The sequence below is a fragment of the Conger conger genome, chromosome 18 (assembly GCF_963514075.1).
Source record: "Conger conger chromosome 18, fConCon1.1, whole genome shotgun sequence".
In the NCBI taxonomy this organism is placed as follows: domain Eukaryota; kingdom Metazoa; phylum Chordata; class Actinopteri; order Anguilliformes; family Congridae; genus Conger; species Conger conger.
Window position 1 is genome coordinate 17339910 of NC_083777.1, and position 12715 is coordinate 17352624.

At 40.3% G+C, this 12715-nt stretch overlaps 1 protein-coding gene across 1 annotated transcript in view; it reads left to right on the forward strand.

The window, feature by feature from the left end:
• Positions 1 to 2747: 2747 nt before the first annotated feature.
• The window catches only part of LOC133117936 (CUB and sushi domain-containing protein 1-like), a 503171-nt gene continuing 493203 nt past the window's right edge, over positions 2748 to 12715 (forward strand). Inside the window, exon 1 of the mRNA XM_061227463.1 lies at positions 2748 to 2796. The gene's annotated coding sequence lies outside the window, so the exon portion shown is untranslated. The remainder of the gene's footprint in view (positions 2797 to 12715) is intronic.

The following is a 12715-nucleotide window of genomic DNA, read 5'->3' on the forward strand; positions in this document are numbered from 1 at the left end:
TTCTGGTTCCAAGTTTCTATAGCTGGAGTTAAAAGACTAAAAGGCCACTTTTGATGCATGAACACCTCCCATTTTCTTTTGAGAGCTGTAAAAAAACCCAAAAAAACAATGTGCAAGTGTGTGGCATGAATATATTTAAACATTTCCAAGTCAAAAAAAGAAAAAAGAAAATAAGATCCCAACTTATTTTTGAATAAAATAAAAAAAAAATAGGCATTTTGTAATAGGTTTCAGTAGGGAGGAAATCATACAGATGCAAGCTGGTCTCTCTGTCTGAGCTTGGGCAGAGAGTGCAGACTGAAAGCACTTCCTGTGCTTTAGCACCACTTACACTAAACAACAGGGAGGTTCCATCCAGATAATAATGCACATCAATAGGAAACCACTCCTTCTCTCCAGCAAAGGCCTACTGTTTTAGTTTCCTCCCTGAAACCAAGGTCACAATCTTCCAGCATGAGAGAACAGAATCACAATTTACTGGACAAAGTCTCTTATGATGCCAGTGTCATCACAAGGGCGAGGCTTGGCTTTGTCCAGGGCTCCTCCAATCAGAAACAAAGCAAGAGGCAGGAATAGATCAGAGCTGGGAGCTAGAAACACAAACAACACACAGCACAGCATTCATTGTGTGTTGATTGGCTCAAGTTATTTACAGTTACATTCTGCCATTTAACAGATGCTCATATCTAGAACGATTGTTTATCTAGTTTTTTTAAACCTTGTATACAGCTGAAACTGTTACTGAAACAGTTCAGGTAAACCCCTTCAACATGGATACAATTATTTATTGTTTGGATAATCCTCATATGTTATAGGCATGTGTCAAGTGCATAGAACATTTTAAATGCCATGATTAATTACAAATGCAAATTATTGCATGCTTGCTGTCCTTAGCATTTATTTTGTACTGTACAACTCTCCCCGGCGTAACACTTAGTCAAAACTTCCATTATCATACAGTGCTATATGTAATGTGCTCTCTATGGCCACACTATTTTATTTGCAATAAATGTCATGCATGCATGCAAGCATACTTCAGCAAACTAGGTATCAAATGTTGGTGTTGTTACCCCATCACATGCACACATGCACACTATTATACATACACACGTACACTCACCCACCCTTGCAAGCACATGTTCATGCACACAAACAGTACAGTTAGAGTAAACTTACGAACAGTATCTGATCGTGTAGCCTATTTCTGTGTGTAGGTGAATGTGTTTGCGAGTTTTGAAACTAAGCGTGCAGGTTTGAAAACATGTTGGGTACTGTGAGAAATAGTTGTGTGGTATTATAATTCGGCATTTGGGATTTGGTTATTTTGTTGTTCTTTTTATGAAGGCCTATTAATGTGGTTAGTATGCAACTATTAAAAAAAAATGTTTTAGATCACGTGTATTTGTGTAGGTACTTTTATTTGGTCAATTGGTTGCCCGCTGATTGGTTCTGTGAAGGTTATTTACGTTGATAACATGTACCTTTATTTCAACGGGGTTAAAAAACACGTCTGCGTTATCACTTACGCTAGATGGCAGAAGAGTCACGTTTTAGTTTAAAATCTCTGTGCGCTGTCCAATGTACTTACTTGGCGCAGTTCATACCGTAGGAATGCTGGACAAATCATTTTCTTTTTGCCTTGAATATCCTCCTTATAGCCCCTATTTAAAATAAAATAATGTTATGGGGAGCTGTTATGTTATAGCCTAATGATGTTCATTCGTAAGCTATATACTATTATAAAACGCCTTTAGCTATACGTCCATTTGTTTTTGAATGTTAAGCAGAAAACATTTGTAACAGTATTCACGATTCAACAATCCCACGTTTCGTGTGCTTCTTGTTTTAATTCGTTGGTTAATTCTGCATGCGTACTGACGCGGGCCAGCAGGTGGTGGTGACATTGAGCTTGTTGATTCGGAGCGGTTACTATTTCTAAATTTAAGGAGGCGTCCCCCCAAATCTGCCAACAATGCACACATTAGTCACACCGCTGTCAACAAATATGTGGGATTTTTATTGCTGATCCATTCCAAAAGTGGGGGAAAACCACACACATACGGATAATGTAATGGAAATAATATGCCAATTTTCCTCACGACGAAAGATCGGGTTACGAATATTTCAAACATTAGTTAAAATCGAACGGCAAAATAATTCAAATAATTTTATGTGATGGACATTTTAAATCTGGTCTATCGTCCTAGTCAGAGTTTATATGAGATCAATCAATTCCAAACACTGTTGTTTTTTAAGTTCCCTATGTTTAGATTGCTTTCACTGGCTGTTACACTGTAAGCCTCTGATTGCATGGTTAGTTAAAGGCACAATTTGTATTCTATGCTTTTACACCTGTATAGGGGCTTGCTCGAATGGGCGATACTGGTGCTGAAGTTGCAGTGCTCTCAGATTGCTTTACATTTCCCCTGTATACTATGTGATGGTTGAGTCCAGATCCTTCTGCTGGCTATAGGCAGCCTTTTCTCCCCTCTTCTACTCTCTCCCACACATTCTGTCTCTCTCCTTGGATCAAGGAAGACTCTTTGGGTCTCAGCTGTTCTATCGCTTATCTCTGCAGTAGCCCTTCTTGATGATATGAGAGCTAATCTAGGCGAATCCCTTCACCATAGGCGTCACGTCTTTTTTTCAAGGCTGGATCTCTATGCATTTTTGTGATCGCTGAAAATCAAGCCCAAGAAAATCTGTGGCTTCCTGGAATAACTGCGGACATACCTAAGATGGGGAAATTAAAATATATTCTGCTTGTTTTCGCAGGTCTGATTACCGCAGTTTATGGTAAGTTTGCAGCATTTTAATTATCTGGTTTTGACGCCGTTTTCACTCTTGGGATTGCGACTATACGAAATGTCTGGTGTGGTACGCACAGTCGCTGGGAAAATCATTTTAGTTTGTTTTTACCTGTCTACAAAACTTGCATCTACTTAGAAACATCGACGACCATATGGCCGTCACGGTTTAGAGTGACATTGCCATTCGTCAATTCAAGTTGTCTTGATTTCATTTTAAGGACGTCGTTTGTTTCAGCGCTGGCCTTTGAATGGCTGATACATATGCATTTGAGTGAAATATGAATGTCAGTCTCATTCTTATTACATTACAGACGAGACCGCCCCATATTGACGAATTTAATATGTTCTGGGACTGATGGGCTCTACTAGAGGATAGGCTACTGTAATTAGAAAACGTTTTCCATGTCTAAAAACAACGAAAGCAGTTTAATTGTATTGCGGAGCTTAAAATGTTGATATTTCACTATTTGCGCGCAGCATTTCAGCTGCTACCGACGCTCTACATCACCCTCAAGAAGACACGCATTCTATAAATTTGTGTAATCGTGACTGTAACTTAGATACTTAAGATTTCAAGCGGCAACTGTCGAAGCCAGTGACTTGGTTTATTTAGTGGTCCATGCAACAGGAAAGTTGAGCAGAATGTATCTGTCGGACGTCTTAAAACATATATAAACAACTTTATCCTGAAAGGCCAAATGTTCTTTTAGCGTTTCCATTTTGATGGCCATTAGCCTATTAGCTATTTAATTGGTGGTGTGGGCACTGTAGGCCCTGTGGCCGGAGCCCTGTAGGTTTCAATGGATACATTATTGGCTGGATTCAAGAGTCTGATTGTCATTCAAGTAGGCTAAAGACTGTGTGTGAATATTTAGTGGAAGAATCTTTGTGAAATCAGATATGGTGATCAGGCAAAGCCTACTGCCCACTTGCCAACTGACAACATGCATCACGAAATAATAAAAACTGTCGTCAATTTGCAAGATGCCTGGTTACTGGTGTCGAGCACATTGACTTTTAGACACGACAAAGTCATTTGGTCTTCTGTTGCAATCAATGTCGGTTTATGGTCGTAATGTGTTTTAAGGTTTACATATGCATTCCAAGGGAGCCCTTTGGAATGACATTTGCGATTTAATAAACTCAAAATAGGTAAGAGGGGGTAATATACCAGCACATACTCACCGTTGCAAGGGTATTTACCTTAATATAATGTAGTGTCTGTTTGTATCACTGGAATGTCTTTGCTTGCGTGGCAGTTTGTTGGTCTGTGGACTACAAGTTGATCATGAATGCAGGATCTGTTTATTTGGAAAAAAATGATGCTTCAGATTAGTGGTACGGTAATACAAAATCCAGACATTCACTCTTAACACCACCGCAAAGACTGCTCATTACCGTTTTAATCAGTAATTCATTGCTAGATAAATCAGCCTGAGGGACAACAATATTTGGTTTAATCCATGTGATCCGAGGCAGTCTAAATCATTTAACTGTTGATGTTAAGTATCTTAATTACCTCTTCTCACATTAAGTTGGTATTCTCAGCCCTGAAGTGGCTACTGTTGATGCTCGGACAATTACTGTTTTACAGTGGTCCCTTTCGTTCACCCTCATGACATCCTTATTTATTCATTAATTTTTTGCACCTTTTTACAACCTTCACTTTTCAGACTGTGAAGGGCCTCTATAAAACATTATTCAAAGACCAGCTGTAAATTTACTTTATGCTCATCTATTTAAAGGACACGGTTTCCAATGGAATTAGTGATGCTTTAGGCATTTATACTGGTTCTTGTGCTTGTGAAAGAATCATTAGTTTTGTCACAGCTGTGCCATCAGAGTTAATGACAATGACTGCTGCTCTGCCTTGTTCAAAGGCATAGGGGGAGTTTGGGGGACAAGCTCCAATTAATCTCGTTTTATCAGCCAGCATGTTACAAATCTACAGAAATATTCCATTATGCCACGCCATGCACTTCTCCCTGTTCAGCAAAAAGGTCATCCACATTTTATGTATTCTGCTGTTGTTCAGTGGGGATCAACAACAGTGCAGTAAGCAAAGTAGATGCTTACACACATTTCATTTCAAATAGATAAAAATAGAGAATTTCTATGAACAAATATCTTGCAGCTACATCATACAGTATTTATTATTGTCTTTCCATCTGTGGGTATACTTTACTTATATGTTAAGGTACAGGGTCTGCCTCCAGCACAGGCATGTGTGGATTTTCTTCTCAGTTGCATAATATATTGATATCCTAATACAACAGATGTGTGTGAAATGCCATTCTGTCTGTGTGTAGTTTATAGGGTCGGTCAGTTGCTTTTACAGAATAATTGATCATTTTCCAGTAATTTGAGTTCGCACCAGATCAGCTGTGATGTAACAAACTAAATAAAACGCACTGACATTAAATCCTGAAAGAATAGGATATTACAGGCCCCCTGAAGGAAACCCTAACAAATAAATGGCCACAGTAACTTAATTTGCCAATGTAGTGCCAACAGTGACCTGCAAGCTTAGTAGTTCAAGGGAACTGCAACATTACAATGGCATGTCATGGGGCCAATCCCGAGTTGCAAGACATCCATCAGATTGCAAGCTCTGCATGCAAATTTGGCTCATGTTCTTGTGGGAATGGGGTACAATGAAAGCAGAGCCTCATGAAGACAAGCGAGGTTTTCCTTTTTTAATTATGAAGTAGGCTTAAAGAAGTTCAAATGCTGCCTCCATCAGAAGAACAGATAAATTAAACAAGAGAAGGAAAATTATTTATTTCAAATATGCATAACTGTTACCTAATATGGCATAAAAACTGACTTATGAAACAAATAAAGATGCCCTAATTCCTGATGCCCTAATTCCATTTTTAAATTATGAGTTGTTCATTATGAATATTGTGATGATTGGTCCTGTAAAATGTAATTGACATTCTAAAGGTGCGCTTTTGTACCTCAAATTTAATAAGTTATAAAGGTGGCTTCTTTATGAAATTTGAGGGAGCAATCTCCTTGCGAGGACAATTAAAATAAAACATTTTTGTCCTTGCCATCCCAGAAGAATCAACATTATGACAGATAATTGCTTCATGGGAAGTGCTGTGTCAGTTTCTTACCCTGCTAGTCACTCTCAGTGTAAACACAAACACACAGAACACCCCTGCCATTGTCTATCAGACATATTGTGCTGTTCTTATTTGTCAGTACAATGAAATACCTAAGCGTCTTTTCAGTGTGTACCATTAAACATTCTCTATAGTCATAATACATGCAAAGTTTAATGAGTGATGTCAGTGCAGTAACAGATGCACAAATAGGATAATGAAAGCCAAAGCATTTTGCTTTCAAGAGAGCTTTCATGAAGCATCCCTTCATGAAATCTTTTTGGTAACTTCAGTCTGATCTTATCCAGCGCAACATTTTGCATTGCAGTTTACTGTCATGGTCTCTACTTCTGGTTGATAAAGCATTTTCTTAAAATCAAAGATGTAGCACTTTGATTAGCACACAGAATATAGTTTTAAAATCAAAGATTGGTATCCTGCAGTTCTTGGTATGAGTGGTGTCAGAGTTTATCAAAGATATGCTTAAGCCCATGGGCCACTTGAACAGGAATAGGACATGATTTCTACTGCAGATCAGACACTAGGTCCTGGAGCTTCCCTGTGCATTCTGGTTACTGTACTGAATATACGTATTGTATACTGAGGGAAGATTTACCCTGTAAAAACAACATTATGACATACAGTACTATATATACGCATTGTCTACTGTGGGAAGATTTACCCTGTAAAAACTACATTATGTTACATGACATATAGTAGCTATGTACCTAATTTCTGAATGCGTGATTACCTGGTCAATGAAACAAAGCCATTTTTGGAAAATGGAAGAGCAAACTGCAGCGAGCCAAACCTGCATTGTGTGAATCAGGTGAAGGAAAAAAGACATGGCTAAACTTAAGCACATGTTTCAGCAGCCTTACTGTAATTGATTGAGAGACTGGCTGTAACAATAACCAGCATGCACGGCGGGGGGCTGAGGGACTGTATTTGAGAACCACTGCGGCAGACAATAAAACAATGGAATGTATTGCTTTCCTATAAACGTGGGTGCTGCCAGTATCCAGTGAGTGTACATACTGGCCACCGGAACTATTGCATGATGGGGGAATTGGGAAGCCCGTCACTTGCACCTGACTGTGTCCCCTGTCTCAGTCTCACAATGTAAAATAAACTAGAGCTACAGTCAAGAAAAGATTATTAAACTGGGGACTCGACCGTTGTATGAAAGTTTTCATGTCAGGAATTGCCGACAGGAATATTGTATTTTTGAGATTTGAAGTGCTTGCCATCGGTTTTCAAGTAGGGTGTTTCAGTTTTGCGGATAAAAAAAATAAAAATAAAAATTTCAGCTGTGCACTCTTCTCCTCTCCTCATACAATTTTTTACAAGACAGTTATGTACGTGATAGTTTAGCAGGAGGAAGCAGATTAATTTTTAAAGACCAGGTCAGAATCAATGCAAGAGGCACTTTCAACAAAAAAGCTAAATTACCAACTGAAATTGGATGAAATGGTCTTTTCTTACTGTTAAGCTTTCTCTTCACCAAGAAAATTGATAACCGTGGCAGTATACAATAATTAAACAAGTCATGCACAAATAAGTAAGTAAATAAATAAGACTAGATTTGAATACATTCATTAAACAGCATAGTTATCCAGTTCCTCTTAGTTTTATACATTTATTCTTCTAAATTCTTTTTACTGCTCATTAAGCCTTTTGCATATTTTCATAAAACTTTCCTGTCAAGGAAGTGTTCCACTGCTTGGCCAGCCATAAGAGCTTACCCCAATAAAGAACTTGGATTTTAAAATGGAAAAGTCTCCTTTTGACTAAGCCGTGCTTACATCCATCTGTCCAGCATCGGGCTAAAGCTGTAACTCTTAACATACGTATGGCTGAAGAAAATTCCAGACAACTAACCGGGCTATTTGACCTAAGTGCTGCAGCCATCCCACGCATCGAGCTGAGCATGAGAAAACAAAAGCTCTCTCCTCATTCATTTGCAGCTGTCCTCAGAGCACAGCCTGGCTGTCAGTCATGAAACACACAATCAGGAATGAAGGAAATGGACCAATCGCAGTCCTCGCATGCTGCTTCTGAGAATTGCATTAGACTCCACTTTGGGAGAAATGAAGCGCTGGATTTCGGTCACCTTGTTTGGATTGCAGCCCCCTTTTTCTCCCATATTACTGAATGGGATTTAGAGCAAGACCGTGTCTCTGTCATGCTGTGCGTGTGTCTATGGGGGGTGGGGGTGGAGGTGTCTGGCAGCATGCATCTACTGGTCCCCCAGGGCCCCTGCCTGCTACTGCATGACATATCACATGCACAACGTTCCGCAGGGATGTAGAAAGAGTGTATGTTTTTTTGGAGTAAGCTACTGGAATTTACAGGTAAACTATATTCGTTTATTGGTATTGGAAATATACCATGCTCTCGCGTTACCATTATGCCATTCATAACCGCACCACACAGCTCATTAGCGTATACACCCCAACAGCATATTCTCTAGTGGCTACATTCAATGGTAAAAGCCACATAGGATGCTACGTGAGAACCAGCAGCTATTGGTGCAGAGATGCGACTTTCACTTATGATGGCTGGTAGCCTGTAGCATAGTGATTAAGGTACATGACTGGGACATCCAAGTCATGTACCTTAACCTTAACCGGTGGTTCGATCCCCAGTGTAGCCACAATCAGATCCACACAGCTGTTGGGCCCTTGCGCAAGGCCCTTAACCCTGCATTGCTCCAGGGGACGATTGTCTCCTGCTTAGTCTAATCAACTGTGCATTGCTCTGGATAAGAGCTTTTGCCAAAATGCCATTAATGTAATAATGTAATGTAATGTAGCCTGTATAAGCTGTGGGGTAGCAATGGGAAGCGTAGCAGCAACCGGAGAACACTCAAAAACTTAACCTGACCCTACCCCAGTAGGATGAGTCTAAACATGTCCTGCCACAGTGGATTCCCAGGTCGAAGACATGTTGTGTCACTTTTCTTTGATAAATGGCAAATCACGGACAAGATTTACACCACTTGAATGTATACCTGCCAGTCACAGCCAAGAAAGGAGAGCCCTTTCCTGTGTGCTATGCATGGGTGCACGAAAGAACATGTATTCTCAGGCTGTTGATACTGCATTCATTTTTAATTCCTTTTAAATGGATAGCAATTGTGGAATCCTCCGCAGATACTGTCAATTATTTCGAGCTAAATGTCGCCCCGCGAGAATTCCATGGCGAGGAGAAGTCAGTGAAAATTATGCATTGTGCTGGAAAGTATTGCCAAGGCAAGCCTTGAGCAGATTGCAGGAAAGTGACTTTCTATGAGTGACTTTCTTAAGTGGTATAAGGGGAATTCTGGCTGAATATAAATTAAATCGGGAGGGGCACACAGTCAGAGTCAGAGGACTGATAACCAAGGAAAATCGGAGTTACTAAACTTCACACGCCTTCTTGAGTGAAGAAACGTGCCCCCTTTCAGCATTCCTTTTGCAGAAGTTTCGGAATTCACGAGTGTAATGTGGCATTGAAAAGCTAAGGCAAAATATTTGGAGGTGCTATACACACAGTGCAGAGCAACAGACAATTCTGGATACAAGAAACATGCCTCCATGTTGGCTCAAAAATGGATTAGGACATTTGACAGGAAGTATCATCAGTTTGTATGTTGAGTAGCATCGAGTAAGCATGTGTTTTATACCGCTTCTGAAAAGCATGTTATATCTGAAGTGACTATCTGATCATGAGCCATGTTATCATCTGTAGGTCATTGTCCGGATGGCTGTCGAGTTAGTAAATGAATGGTGCAGTGTCACTGACTTATTTATCCACTGCTGTGTGCGGTTTCCTTGGCTGTTGCCCTGTCCTACAGTAAGTCATTTCCTGGTCCAGGTTTCAGCAGCTCCCCCCTTGTCACTGTGCAGGTCATGCTTTCAGATCTGCGTGCTCATCACCTGGGTCCAGCTGTGGAATACTTTTGCAGATTTCTATTCATTTTTTCCAACAGATTTGACCTTTAAAAAAATCTGTCATGGATTGATAGGAGTGTTACTTATTATCAGGGTTTGTGTCAATGCCAGAAAGATGGTGGTGTAGGCAGGAGTTTGGTTTAGTAATTGTTTACCGATGCTGGACGCTGTGTAAGCAAGAATGCTTGCTTTTCAAGTACTGTTCCAGAACAGTGAACTGGTACTGATCTTCCATGTCTATTTGGATCTTCCCATTTTTTGAGAATGACTTCAGCATATTTCAATGTGTTTCATTTTCACTGGAAGAGGTGTGGATGGGGGGCAGGGGGTAGATTGGGATGGTGCTTAGCCGAAACCCCTCCTCCAATACATCACTGAACACGTATAGCCGGACCGATTGGCTGACATATAAATCACATCACAGCCATTTTCAGGGGGAGATCTGTGTAAGAGGAGAACAGCACCCTGTTGGATTTAGCTAGCTCACCAGAACTTATAGAGTAAACGTGGCGGTGTGAGAGAGATGCTATAGCCCTAAGCCAGAGGTGTGATGAGTAGGGAATGGTACAGTATGTCTTTAAAAGGACACTGTACTCACGTCAGCCTACTCCTTCCAGTATGAGCAAGCTCAAATCCATAGATTACATAAAAATAACTTGGAAATGAAGCTTTGTCTGTTGTGTACACATTTTAATTGGCATCATGGAACTGGAAAATGGAAATACGATCTGAAGAAAATGTCAGCAAGCTAATAAAAAAACTCCCCAAAACAAATATTTCTTATAAATGAGAGGTACCTGGCATTAAGTAATTGACATTTTCATTTCAGATTTACAAGACATACATTTGCATACAGTATGCACTAGTCTAATTTAATTGATGTCCTTGGAACCAATTTAATCTGGGGGGCTATTACTCAGTCATAAGTTGCAAGTACTTGAAAATACTGTGTGTGTGATTGTCTCTGTGTTAGGGGTGTCAGTTGATCAGCTGTCGGTGTGTGAGTGAGTGAGTGATTGACTGAGAGCGTGAGTGAGAGAGAAAGAAATCTAATGGTGTGATAGTGGGTACAGTTGTAAAATTCCATCCATCCATTATCTGAACCTGCTTATCCTGAACAGGGTCGCAGGGGGGCTGGAGCCTATCCCAGCATACATTGGGCGAAAGGCAGGAATACACCCTGGACAGGTCGCCAGTCCATCGCAGGGCACACACACCATTCACTCACACACTCATACCTACGGGCAATTTAGACTCTCCAATCAGCCTAACCTGCATGTCTTTGGACTGTGGGAGGAAACCGGAGTACCCGGAGGAAACCCACGCAGACACGGGGAGAACATGCAAACTCCGCACAGAGAGGCCCCGGCCGACGGGGATTCGAACCCAGGACCTCCTTGCTGTGAGGCGGCAATGCTACCCACTGCGCCATCCGTGCCGCCCAGTTGTAAAATTAAAATTGTTATTTTGGATAATTACTTGGTGCAATGTAAATAAGGTGATGCTGCTCTGACACAAAATTATCTATATATGCATTATCAATGTGCATACAGCTATTGAAATAATATCCATTGCACTTGATCTACATTTGTCTTTACTCCTTTGCACAGTTTGAGCAGTGTTAAAATGATGCCAGTGTATTGTTTAATACACACACTATGACACAAAATAACAAATGTATCTACCATGATCTGTAAAGTAGGCTAACTAATTCTACACATAATGTGTTATTTTTAAGGTGGTAGCAGAACCAGCAGTCTAAAAATGTCTAGAATTGGAACAGTTCCCTTTCTGTGTGCACTGGGTGGTATTATGTATGAAAATGGAATCAACAATCCATTTGGGGATGCCTAGAATTTGTCACAGCTTTTTATACCAGTATCTGCAAAGACATATAATGTACCTTTTTATCTTTATTACAAAAGTAATGGAAATATAGTCTGACAAGCTGTAAGATTAAAAAACGAAGGCTCCCTGGCAAAAAATATGAGCGTGGAGCCAACAGATGCCCTCGGTTAAATAGATTAATTAATTTAAAAATAAATGAATAACTGCTGAATCTCCGCTTACTGGGTTGCACTGAAATTAGAATTTAGTTTGATATAACAGGCACTGGAACTGTTCCAAGTATTGTCATTTGTACGAAGCAGTCCGCACTATGCAAAATGCAGCATAGGGTGTATGAAATCCCCTGTTAAGTGTAACGGATCACAACTGCCTAAAAAACGCCTGGAAGCACAATCAATCTATGTCACTAAACAGGGCAACATGAGCTAGCAGGTCCAGGGGGAGAGCTATTCGGAAAAGTAAATGCCTTGGGTAGGAACAGGACCGCCAACCATTTGAATCAGTCTAATGAGAAAGTGTCGGGTAACGGATAGGCAGAGAAAATCCCTTCAAGTTCTCATCAAAAACTTAAGAGGTCAGGGACAAGGTTGTCTGTAAACCCAAAAGTGCTAAATATGATTATTTGGCTTTTAGTGGACCTGCTGTCATAAAAAGCTTACTGCTTATTCCTGATGGCAGAGTCTTTCAGAGTGGAGCAGGTGAGGACCTTGAATACCTTATGACAGGTGTTGGGACATTCTGGGACCTCTCACCGCTATGGGAGAAAGAAGGCATTTCTACAGATCCTAAAGTTTTTGTTTTTTTGCAAAACTGTCAGTAGGTCAGTATGGTTTAATTGAGACACTGTGTGTGTGTGTGTATGTGTGTATGTGTGTGCGTGTGTGCACAGCTTTCTGTAAAAGGTGTATTTATATTGTTACAGAGCTAAGCTAATACATAAAATGACATATTTTCATGGTAGAGGGTCATGGTAATGCCATAAGCCTTATCAAAGGACTCCAGAAGGTGCATT